Source organism: Chiroxiphia lanceolata, chromosome 5, assembly GCF_009829145.1.
Source record: "Chiroxiphia lanceolata isolate bChiLan1 chromosome 5, bChiLan1.pri, whole genome shotgun sequence".
Taxonomy (NCBI): Eukaryota; Metazoa; Chordata; class Aves; order Passeriformes; family Pipridae; genus Chiroxiphia; species Chiroxiphia lanceolata.
Window position 1 is genome coordinate 73010251 of NC_045641.1, and position 10524 is coordinate 73020774.

General features: G+C 42.5%; 1 long non-coding RNA gene across 2 annotated transcripts; it reads left to right on the forward strand.

Annotated features, from left to right (window-relative positions):
* Positions 1-3664: 3664 nt before the first annotated feature.
* Positions 3665-10000, forward strand: LOC116787255. 2 transcript variants are annotated; one of them, XR_004357231.1, is made up of 2 exons: positions 3665-4092; positions 9504-10000. It is a non-coding gene; the product is annotated as an uncharacterized LOC116787255 (long non-coding RNA). The 2 variants fall into 2 exon arrangements; XR_004357230.1 differs by having other exon boundaries at positions 9507-10000.
* Positions 10001-10524: the final 524 nt, after the last annotated feature.

The window sequence follows — 10524 nt, forward strand, 5'->3', positions numbered from 1 at the left end:
TTTATTGGTAATAATAAATTATCATGGATCCTGTTCTACTTTCAACTGCAAAAGTCCCCATGAAGGTTCAGTGGATCAAAGACTGAATGAATATACCATATCCAACAAAATCCATATTGCAGGTATTATTACACTCCAGATGAAAATTTTCTCCTCAGCATTGAAAAGTAGAGGTATTTTTTTTAAATTTTCATAGGCCAGAGAGAGTTCTATGTACTTCAACTCTTTTGTTCCTTCTTAACTGTTCTAAAAAGGAAATCCTAGCAAAGTTGAAACAAAACAAATGTAAAGAAAATGACTCTGTAAAGTAGTACTGTGGGATTTTTTTCTGTCAGTGTAAACTCACAGGAGAAGAAAACAATTCTTCAGTAATTGCCCTTGCAATAAACCCAGCCTGAGCTGCAGTAATCAGACTGATATTTTATATCTATCCTACCATGGGAAACAATACTAAAAAATGTTGAATTGCAGTGTGGTTTGCTTGGTTTTTTAGCAGTAATTTCTGTTCCTTTGTAGGTGCTCCAGTTTTGGGGGGTTCGTAGTCCGGGTGCTTAGGGAAAAATAGGAAGTGAGGCAACAGAGAGTAGAGGTGAACCCACAGTTTTGTGCTTCTGGGAGGGTGCCTGGCCTTCTGAAGCCAAGGGACAGCTGGAAACCTCCTGCAGCACCACAGGGTTTAGAAGAACTCAGGCTTCGTCGTCACTCGCTCACATACCTGTGGTGCTCTGACAGCTGTAGCATTTTCACTGCAAAACTGTGAAGGGGAGAGGCCTCATTACACACTGAGTGTTCTGTGGTTTCACTCCTGTGCCTGAGGATTAAGGAGGCTTCTTTCAGTTCAAGCTAGAAAAAACAAGGATTTTTTTTTTTCTAATTCCTGCTGCATGTCCTCTTACACCTAAACATGAGAGAGCCACTTCAATGGTTGGAAAAAACAGTAATCCTTGCTGGGTGTTTCTCAGAAGGCTTGGAGGGTAGGTAACTAGCCAAAAAAAAAAAAAAATTTTAGGCAGAAAAGGATCCCTTTTCATGCAGACAGGTGAGGAGGTGCTGGTCTGACTGCTCTGTGTCTGCTGGAGGAAGAAGCAGCTGAGGTGCAGAAGGTGGCTGAGAGCTGGACCAGATGCACAGTGAACCCACAGCTGTGCAAACAACAGCTACCTGTGTCCACAGCCTGCATGGATACACAAACGCCTTGACTCACAGCTCCAGGCCAGCCAGGACGTGGTACTGTTTGGTGTCAACAGAGGATCCATGGGCTTAGACCCACCTGGGGGTCTGAAAGACTAGGCCCTCATAAATAAAAACTAAATCTGCTCTTAGGATGGCTTTGTGTAGCTTTTTCTGTCTTTCCATCTTAAAACAGGCTATAAATTTTGTGTTAAAAAGCTCCATGATGTAGGTTATGCAGCTGAAGCCTCTGTCTGACAGGGACAGGGATTTTTCCATACCTGCATCAGAAAGTGGCATGAACTTCAGAAGTGGAGTCCTTGCCTGACCCTTTCCTGGCACCACTTGTGTGAATCCCACTGCCAAGGGATTGTTTGCCTGCGTGACAGAGCAGCCATCTGCCCAGCCCTGGGCTGGTGCAAATACAGAATAATTCTGGTGACTTCAGCAGAGTCGCTCAGGGGAGACACACGGAGTTGAGGTCAGGATCTGTTCTGCTTAATTAAATAAATAAAGGTTAAGTATCCTGCAAGATCCATTTTCCAGTGTCCTTAACCTTGTCTTTGCTGGCGACCTCCTTATTTATTTATTTACTTATTTTCCAACTGAGCTTTTCATGGCCATTGACATAAATTTTCCAGCTTATTAATACGGAACATCTGTGGTCCCTATGCAGTGTCCTCTATAGGTCATGGGAAAGCTTTATCTTACTAATGAGCTCCATTCCTCTATATATTCAAGCCCAATTGATGGGGCCAAGTGTGTTTATAAATAAATATTGTCTTGTAATGACCATTTCCATATGTCCCAGAGGAATAGAGATTTCGTCCTTTGGAGCTGGCCAGCTGCCTCCTTTGTAACAGTGAGAACAGTTTTCCCCTGTGTGGGTAACGTTTGATTTATGTGGAAATGAACTCCCCAAGGTGACAGGCCAGCGATGCTCAAGAATGCACTGCTCCCAACCACCCTTAAAAGTCAGGGAAGTTTCTTCACCCACCCATCCATCATTTTTCTCTTCATCAAACAAAATGATTGTTGTGTTTATTGAATATGTCTATTTGTCCCCAGCCAGCTCTGTCTGTCCTCTGACAGGGACAAAAGCGTGAGGAAGGCAAGTGAGTTTCATTGGGGTGCTATCCCATATCTTCCACTGATGTAGGACATGGCTAAGTTACGGAACAATACGTTTACTGGGAAATTCAGAGCATGGATTGCAAAAATATCTGGTGAAGGATTGACTCTTTTTACTGATGAGTGCAGCAAGAAATATGCTGCAATATGCCTTCCCTTCTGCAGGAGGTATGATCCAATAGTTCCTTATCACTGAAGGATGACATACTGTCCCAGTGGCTTATTTCTTAATACTCTTATACCAGAGAGAATATGTTGCATTTCTCCCACACGTCTTCATCTGCTCTGCATCCTCTTCCATCCAGGCAGTGGTGCAGAGGAGGTCAGAATCCAATTTTGAAAGGTTTTCAGAAGAAATCCATTGTAGTTTTTAGAAGATCAACATACAGGACTAATGTAGCATTTCTGTTAATCTTCACTGCTTAAATTGTTCCTTGAGCTACCTACACACGTGTTTATGTAGATAGATGCACACAGAGTAAAGAACGTTTATTCTAATTTTCCACTCTCCCAAAGCTTTGTACTGTGTGGAAAGGAGTGAATATCTGTAGATTTCTATGCTTTGGAGGTTTCTTGTAAAGCCAGTCTGACAAACAGCCTCCAGGTTTGCCCAACAACGAGAATTGATACCTATGGCTGTATTTTCATCCTATAGTCTGTCAGAAATAGTTTGGCTGTTTCATTTGCTGTGATAAACATATTTCCAGCAAGATTTGGCATGAATCCAATGCAAGATGACATTAAGAGAAAGACTAATGTAAAATATCTCCGTCTCAACTCCTGTGATTCCATGATTTCAGAGAGAAAAAAAGTATGAAAAGTTTCCCAGTAGTATCTTACCATGACATTAAAATCTGGGTTAAGTCTTTGGATTAAAAAAAAAAAAGCTACCATCTTCAGTCATATTTCAGGCCACAAATATTTAAGAATGCAGGAGCTCCAGGCTATCACTGAGCTGCCCACATAAGGACAAGGAATGGAGATGATGGTCAAAAGAAAAGAAGGTGTGTGCATGTGTATGTAGGGGTAACCAAAACTTAGGACTAAACTGAGGAAAGAAAATTAATTTTTCAGGACTTCATTCTATTATACAGAAAAAAAAAAAAAAGTCAAAGAATTATCCTTCTCCTCAGCATGTTGGGTTTTAGCTCTCAGTAAAGAAAGGCTATACCAAAATAAGACATCAGTTTTGGGTGTCTAGGTGCTTCTCCATTTTGGTGCCAAATCCAGTTCCAGCTGACGCACGAAGGGCCAGACAGAGCCTCCCTTTCCTGTACTCTGGGACATGTTCCATGGGAGAATTCAGTAGTAAACCAATTCCTGTTAATTATTACAGCCTTATCATGTTTTCCAAGTTCTTGCATATAGTATAGCAACGTATGTCAGAAGGGGATGTGTGCACTGCGGTCTGGTTTTGCTACCCATGAGACTTGGCATTGCAATCCTGGCTCTTCTGCTTAAAATGGCAGAGACAAATCCATACCACCAGGAAAATAACGCAAAATACTGCTTGTGGGTATTTAATTTCAGGATTATGAACTAGAAAAAAAAAAACCCAAACAAAACAGCAGCACGCCAAACCAGCTGAATTGATCTATCACAACTGGGATCTGTTCGTTTGTTGTTTGTTATGTAAACTGCGTGACGGCCTCGCTTCCTGACGGTGGGAAAAATCTCCTGAGAAGAAACGTGTCTTTTGCTTCCTCTGGGAATGCTCAGTACCCTGGAGATTCTTCTTGCTTGACATTTTGTTTCTCAAGTGACTACTGGACCTTTGCTCGGAGGAGATAAGTAATTTTTCTTTCCCTGACTACAAGTAGTACATGTAATTATGTAATTGTAAGGCTTTTATGCTTAAGGCTAAATTGGTTTATGAGAGGGGATATACAGGGGTTTGTCCTCTCAAGGCTTTTCTGAGCAAGACTGAACCGGACTGTCTATGTTTTGGTGGCAGGTAGCATGGCAAGCTCAGGAAACCCCAGCTCATTACTGGACCACTGTCCATCCTTGCTCTCATACCTTGTCCCACAGGGAATTCGGGGGCCAGAGCCGACAGACTGTGAAAAACAGAGCATAAGGTGCCAGTGGTGATTTGTGCCTGCTGTAATTATGATGCATTTAATATGTCATTGAACCAGCAACAAACTCTGCTCTGTTTATAAAATGAAAGAAGATATTTGTTCTATCTTCTGGAAATGCAGCATAGTTAGTGTGAAGAACGGTTGTGAAATATGTTGGGGTTGCATCTGGAAAACCTGAAGTCCTCCACAGAACTCCAGGTTCAGATTATGTCAGAACAAACAGCAAAGTTTAACTAAACTGAACCTCTTTTTTCTACTTGACGGTGTTTTCAGATATGAGCTGCTTGCATTCACCACATTTGGAAGGTCTAATAGTTGATCCAAACAGCCTATCTGAATTTATTTTTATCCTACAGCTTTCACATCTGGAGTTTCAAACAGCACCAGTCTACTCTGCAGTGTCTGGAGTTCTGTCTCTACACAGAAGACAATTATTTCAAAACCATGAGGTATAAAATAGGGAAACCCAAATCCTGCTCTCTTACTAGTGTACTGATGTATCTTTTTTTCATTATTCATTGAGATCCTGTTGCTACATAACCTTCCTTTTTCTTTTTATCAGAAAGAAACCTGTGAAACAGAAGTACCTTGCTGCCATATGGAAAGAAAGGGCAGCTAGAACCTTCCTGCCATTTCTTTTGCGTTGAAATGTCTAAACAGAGATGCTGCTGGTTGTAAGTTTAGGGTTAAGAAGATCCCTGGGATTGGAAGGCACACAGCCATGCTGCTTGGGAAGGGCTGCTTCAGGATCAGGAAAACTCCCCTGCTAGACAGATTTGTGCTACTTTTCCTTTGGAGTGCTCCTTCCTGGACCCTTAAGCATACATTTAACTGCAGAGACTTCCTTGAGAATCCTCCTAATTTAGAGGAGGCTGAACACAAGTGTACAGGGTTTGCTGAACTGTTTAGGATTCCAGAGGTGCCTAAGATGTTTCATGGAATTCACAGACTGGTTTGGGTTAGAAGGGACCTTAAAGGCCGTCCAGTTCCAACCCCCTGCCATGGGCAGGGACACCTTTCATTTGACCAGGTTGCTCAGATTCCCATACAACCTGCCTATGTGTGGATAACAGCATAACCAGTGTTTTAATTGTTATATTTATTCATATTAGCAGACAGTATTCTAGAATTCACACTGTATTAAGTACCTATGTCTTAGCAGGTCATTCCAAGCACAATAACTGGAATCCAGCACTTGCAGATCCCCCTTTCAGAAGTTTTTGATCTGAAATAAACCATGAAGACAGTTTATTTATTCTACCGAAAAGAATAGTTTACCCAGTAAGAAATGTTTTTAAAACTGAACAGCTGACATTCACTTCTGCTTTCCTTAACAGCCAGGTGTCCCTTGCCTTCTTCAGTGCATTCCCAGGTAGTCTAGTTCCATGGAGGAGCTGCCTTCTCCTCCCTTGGATGATGTGTTCCTACAAGCCTCCTGTCTCCAGTATCTCTGGTCTCCTCCTTGCCCTGTCATTGTCTCATTACAATACTCCCTGTGTGCTGAAGAGTGGCGGTCTGAAAAATAAAAGCTAAACACGATCCCAGTATGGGGGAACTGGAATAGTTTATTGAACAAGAGAACACTATTTTAAAGGTATCTGAGGCTGGACATGTTAATGAAGGGGACGAGCTATGTTAATTATGGAATTACACAAGTTTTTACTGCAATTTCTAAATAGTTAATTTTTCTTCTAGTAGGATTACATGGGGGATAGAGGAATTACAGGGGTTTAGACATGGTTTGATACAATCATCTCAAAAGTCCTTTCTGATTTCTGCTGGAGCCAGGCTTGATCCATGAGGTAGAACTTTAACAGGTCTTGTGAGAAGGGTCCAGCTCCTTCAGATCACGAGGTTTTTGTCAGCCCTTGTTTTCCTTTGCTGAAAGCTGGGTTTGGGCTCCCACATCTGCCCTTCTTTTTTTTTTTTCTAAAAAACAAAAAACTCAGAAAAAACTTTGATCAAACATTTGCCAATGCAAGACAAAATACAAGGGAATACAAATATTACCTTAAATGTTTTCTTTTAACTTATCATGCTAACTAAACATGGAATCTAAGCTTTGATTACTATTTTCTTCTTTCAATTTATCAATGCATTGATGCATTAGTTCAGAGTGAGCTAATAACAAATTCTATAGCTGCATTTTAGAAGCAAAGGTATACTTAAATGGATCTAACAAGAAACATTGCAGTCTTACTTTTAATACCACAAGTGAAATTAATTTTAGCAAGGAGGCTCCTTTTTCAAGGCAATGTACAGTCTTTTACATACCTGAGATGGAAAATATGATTATGCAAAGGCCTTGTGTGTCAGAATAGTTTGGGCCACAAGGTTTGGCACTATAAAGGCATGTGAAGGAATCATAGCTGTTTTAAGGCATTCTGCATATTGCTACATAAATTATTTTTTTTTTAAACTTAGCATTAACATTAAAAACATTTAACCAATCAAAAAGACTATCAGACATTTTTGGATATAGAAAAGTAAACAAGGAACAAAATGCAAAAAGGAAAAATTCCAAGCAATGTTAAACTAAATAACCCTGGATTAATATAAAACTTGTTTAAACAACTTAACTTATTCCCATTATTCTTATTAGAAATTACTCTTATAAAATCTTGTTTAAGCTATCCTCTAAAGATCCTATTGACTTATAGGCAATTGATTTTGAACCGAACTTAATAACTTGATGACTTCAGGGTTTGTGTGCTCCTGATTTTTACTGAAAGTGTTTTTTAGTGTTTGTTTTTGAAAACTTTTATTTAACCTAAAACATCTCTGCAAATGAAATTCTATTCAACTCAGGGTGATATGTTTTCTGTTTTTTATCTAAGAGTGTTTGTGCATTATATGTGAGGTAATGCGCATTTGTGTATAAATCAGAACATATTATGTATTCACACATGCATACATTCACACATTCACACTCGATGGCCATCGAACACACATCATACAACATACCTTTGGGTTTCATTTTACAGTGTCTTTTGGTTATGAACTGAGAAATTCGCATTTTTTGTTTCTCATCCTTAGCTTACTAATATAACTATGTTTTCTGTTTTGATGATAACCTGTAAAAACATAAGCAATTTGCTTCATGTTCAATTTAAATTTCAAATACATATAAACATTCTTATAGTCAAAGATAAAATACATACTTCTTCTATTTTAAGGCAAATATATGTCTTTCTGTGTTAATTTGGCTTTTGGACTTAGGGAAAATTGTTATTGCAAAGACTTAAAAATTTTCAAAAATACAGCTATGCATACATTTAAAAACTATTCTGGCTATTACTTATGGAAGGATATCTTCATTCAGCAAGGGTTCTTTGCTTTCCCCGCCTTCCCCCCCTTTTTTTTTTTTTTTTGTTTGCGGGGGTGTGGGGGACAATCTCTCCATTGGTAGCGTTTTGTTCGCCTTATACTGTGAAACTGAAACAGGTTAATAAACAAAATGGGTTTGCAAAAAAGATCAGTTCATAGTTCAGGCTGCAAAGAAAAAGGAAAAAAGCAAGGAAGGGGGTTTTTGCTGCTCTGATTACTGCTGAAGTCGGCAGCTTTGTGTCTGCCCCACTCTGTCTCCGGGGTCGCTGTTCCTGGGTTTCTCTGTGCTGTTACTCCAGGGCTTCCGCTCGCCTCCTTCGCTGACGGTCCCGCTCGGGCTGTTTCCTCCCTCGGACCTTTCCCGGAGCCCCCCAGGGATTCTGTGGGATCCTCTCCGCCGCCCACGCTCCATAGCCCCGGTTTTTGCGTACCTCGTGCGCTGTTTGTGTTTGTCTTTCCCGGTGCCTCTTTCGTTTCCAGGTTCCGGGTTCCTCCTGCCTTCTGAGTGGTTCCCGCTCGGGTCCCGCTGCTGCTTCCTCCGCCGCGGGTCTCTCGATCTCGTTGTTTGCTGGGGCGCCGGAGGTGGTGGCCCTTCCTCAGGGACCTGCTCTGGGGTGTTGACCTCTCGCCTATGGGTGCTTGCTGCTGCTGCTGAGAGGCGGTCTCTGCATCTTGGGGCGTGGTGGGGCGGTTTTTGGGTGGTCTTTGGGCGGGGAACACAGGGACTTGCCGAGGCAATGCGGCAGTTTGCTGGCGCTGGCTCGCACCCCGACCCTGGATGGGGTGGCTGCAGCGGCGGTGGCCATGGTTCTGTCTCACACGGCTCTCTCCGGGCAGCGTGTGTCGGGCTGCAATGTGCCTGTGCGCTCAGCTCAGCGGCTGGGGTCCGTCCCGGGCAGCAGCTGCTGAGGTTTTTTCGGGCGGTTGCCGAGTCCCTCAAGCGCGTACCAAGAAGGTTGGTAACGTTCAGTTCTGACATGTGACGCTGGGCCCACAGCAACAGGTTCTGCAGGGGCCGTTCGTCGATTTTCGCGCTGTGCTGCTTAAGCTCGCGTTTTAAAATTAAATAAATGTGGTTTTGTTCAGAAGATATTTGAGTCCCCATTGTACCCTACTTATTGTTACAAAGTCTTTAAAATAATTACCCAATCCGGAGTTCGTAGTCAGCTCGCTCAGCAGTTCCCGCCTGCTGAGGACAAGTTTCCGTGCACGTCTTCCGCTTTCTCTCAGTTCTGACTACGCACACACCACCGAAACACAAGGAGTGCTGCTTCCCTTGGTCCAGCCAGCCGATGGCTGAGGAATCTTCTAAATGTTAGAAGGTTCTCAGCCCCACGGTTGTGGCGACATTAGTGGCGGTCTGAAAAATAAAAGCTAAACACGATCCCAGTATGGGGGAACTGGAATAGTTTATTGAACAAGAGAACACTATTTTAAAGGTATCTGAGGCTGGACATGTTAATGAAGGGGACGAGCTATGTTAATTATGGAATTACACAAGTTTTTACTGCAATTTCTAAATAGTTAATTTTTCTTCTAGTAGGATTACATGGGGGATAGAGGAATTACAGGGGTTTAGACATGGTTTGATACAATCATCTCAAAAGTCCTTTCTGATTTCTGCTGGAGCCAGGCTTGATCCATGAGGTAGAACTTTAACAGGTCTTGTGAGAAGGGTCCAGCTCCTTCAGATCACGAGGTTTTTGTCAGCCCTTGTTTTCCTTTGCTGAAAGCTGGGTTTGGGCTCCCACACTGAAGGTGGCTTGTCCTACCGTTTTTCTCTTTTTTGCCCAGCAGCTCTTTGTTGAGCTGATTCACTGTAATGGCCCAGCCAACACTGTGGGAACTGTTCCAGCATTCACTACCCAGAGAGAATCCAGGTTGTCCATGCTCAGTCAGAGGATACAAGGGACCCATTCCTGCTCAGAGCCTGTGCAACTGTTCCTGACGTGCAACAATCAATCCTTTAGCAAGAGGAAAAGCAAAAGCCATGGAAGGGAAGACGGAATCTGCTTCGCCTTTGACAGTCCTTTGAACCGTGCTCTGGCAGCTCTCAGCAAGCCTTCCCCAGGGGGAAATCAGGCACATGTGCTTCTGAGAGCAAGATCCAGGGCTGATCCTTGCTGCTGCTGTGAAGTTCACATGGCCATGGCATTCGACCCAGCTGGAAGAGAGCCCCTGCCTGATGTGAGAGGGTAGCACGTAGCTGTGTGGTCGCTGCTGAATTCGTGACTTAAATGCATGTCCCTCATGGTGTGTGCCTTTAAAAACCCAGATCTCTGAATGAAACCGTTTGGTGAGCCTGCTGTGTCTTTCCTAATGAGCATTTCACCCCTTGGAAGGTACGTTTTTTCCGTCTTCTCTGTGTGTGCCATGGCTGATGCTGTTGGGCAGATGGCTCTGTATGTATGGCAATTTTACTGAGCTGAAATGCCACAGTCTCTTGGTGATTTCATGTCCCAGCTTATTATGGGCAAGTTTTTCAAAGAATCTGTTTCTACTAAGAAAATCGTTCCCTTTCCCCCCACAAAAAAAAGTTCAGGAACAGAACATCAATAATGTTTCCATGTGTGCATTTGTACATGCACACTTGTACATGCCCACATTTTTCCACTGCAGTTTATTTCCCTTGTGTCATGCTCCAAATGACATCCCTGAAGTACCCATGTAAAATGCCTGGAAATCCTGATGGGGGAAGAAAGAGAAGTTTCACTTTGTAACTATCCTGACCCGTTTTCTGCCCAGATGGCACAGTGGCATGTGCCAGCCTTTCTCCATCCCTACACACATACATGTAATTCAAGTTGAAAACTTC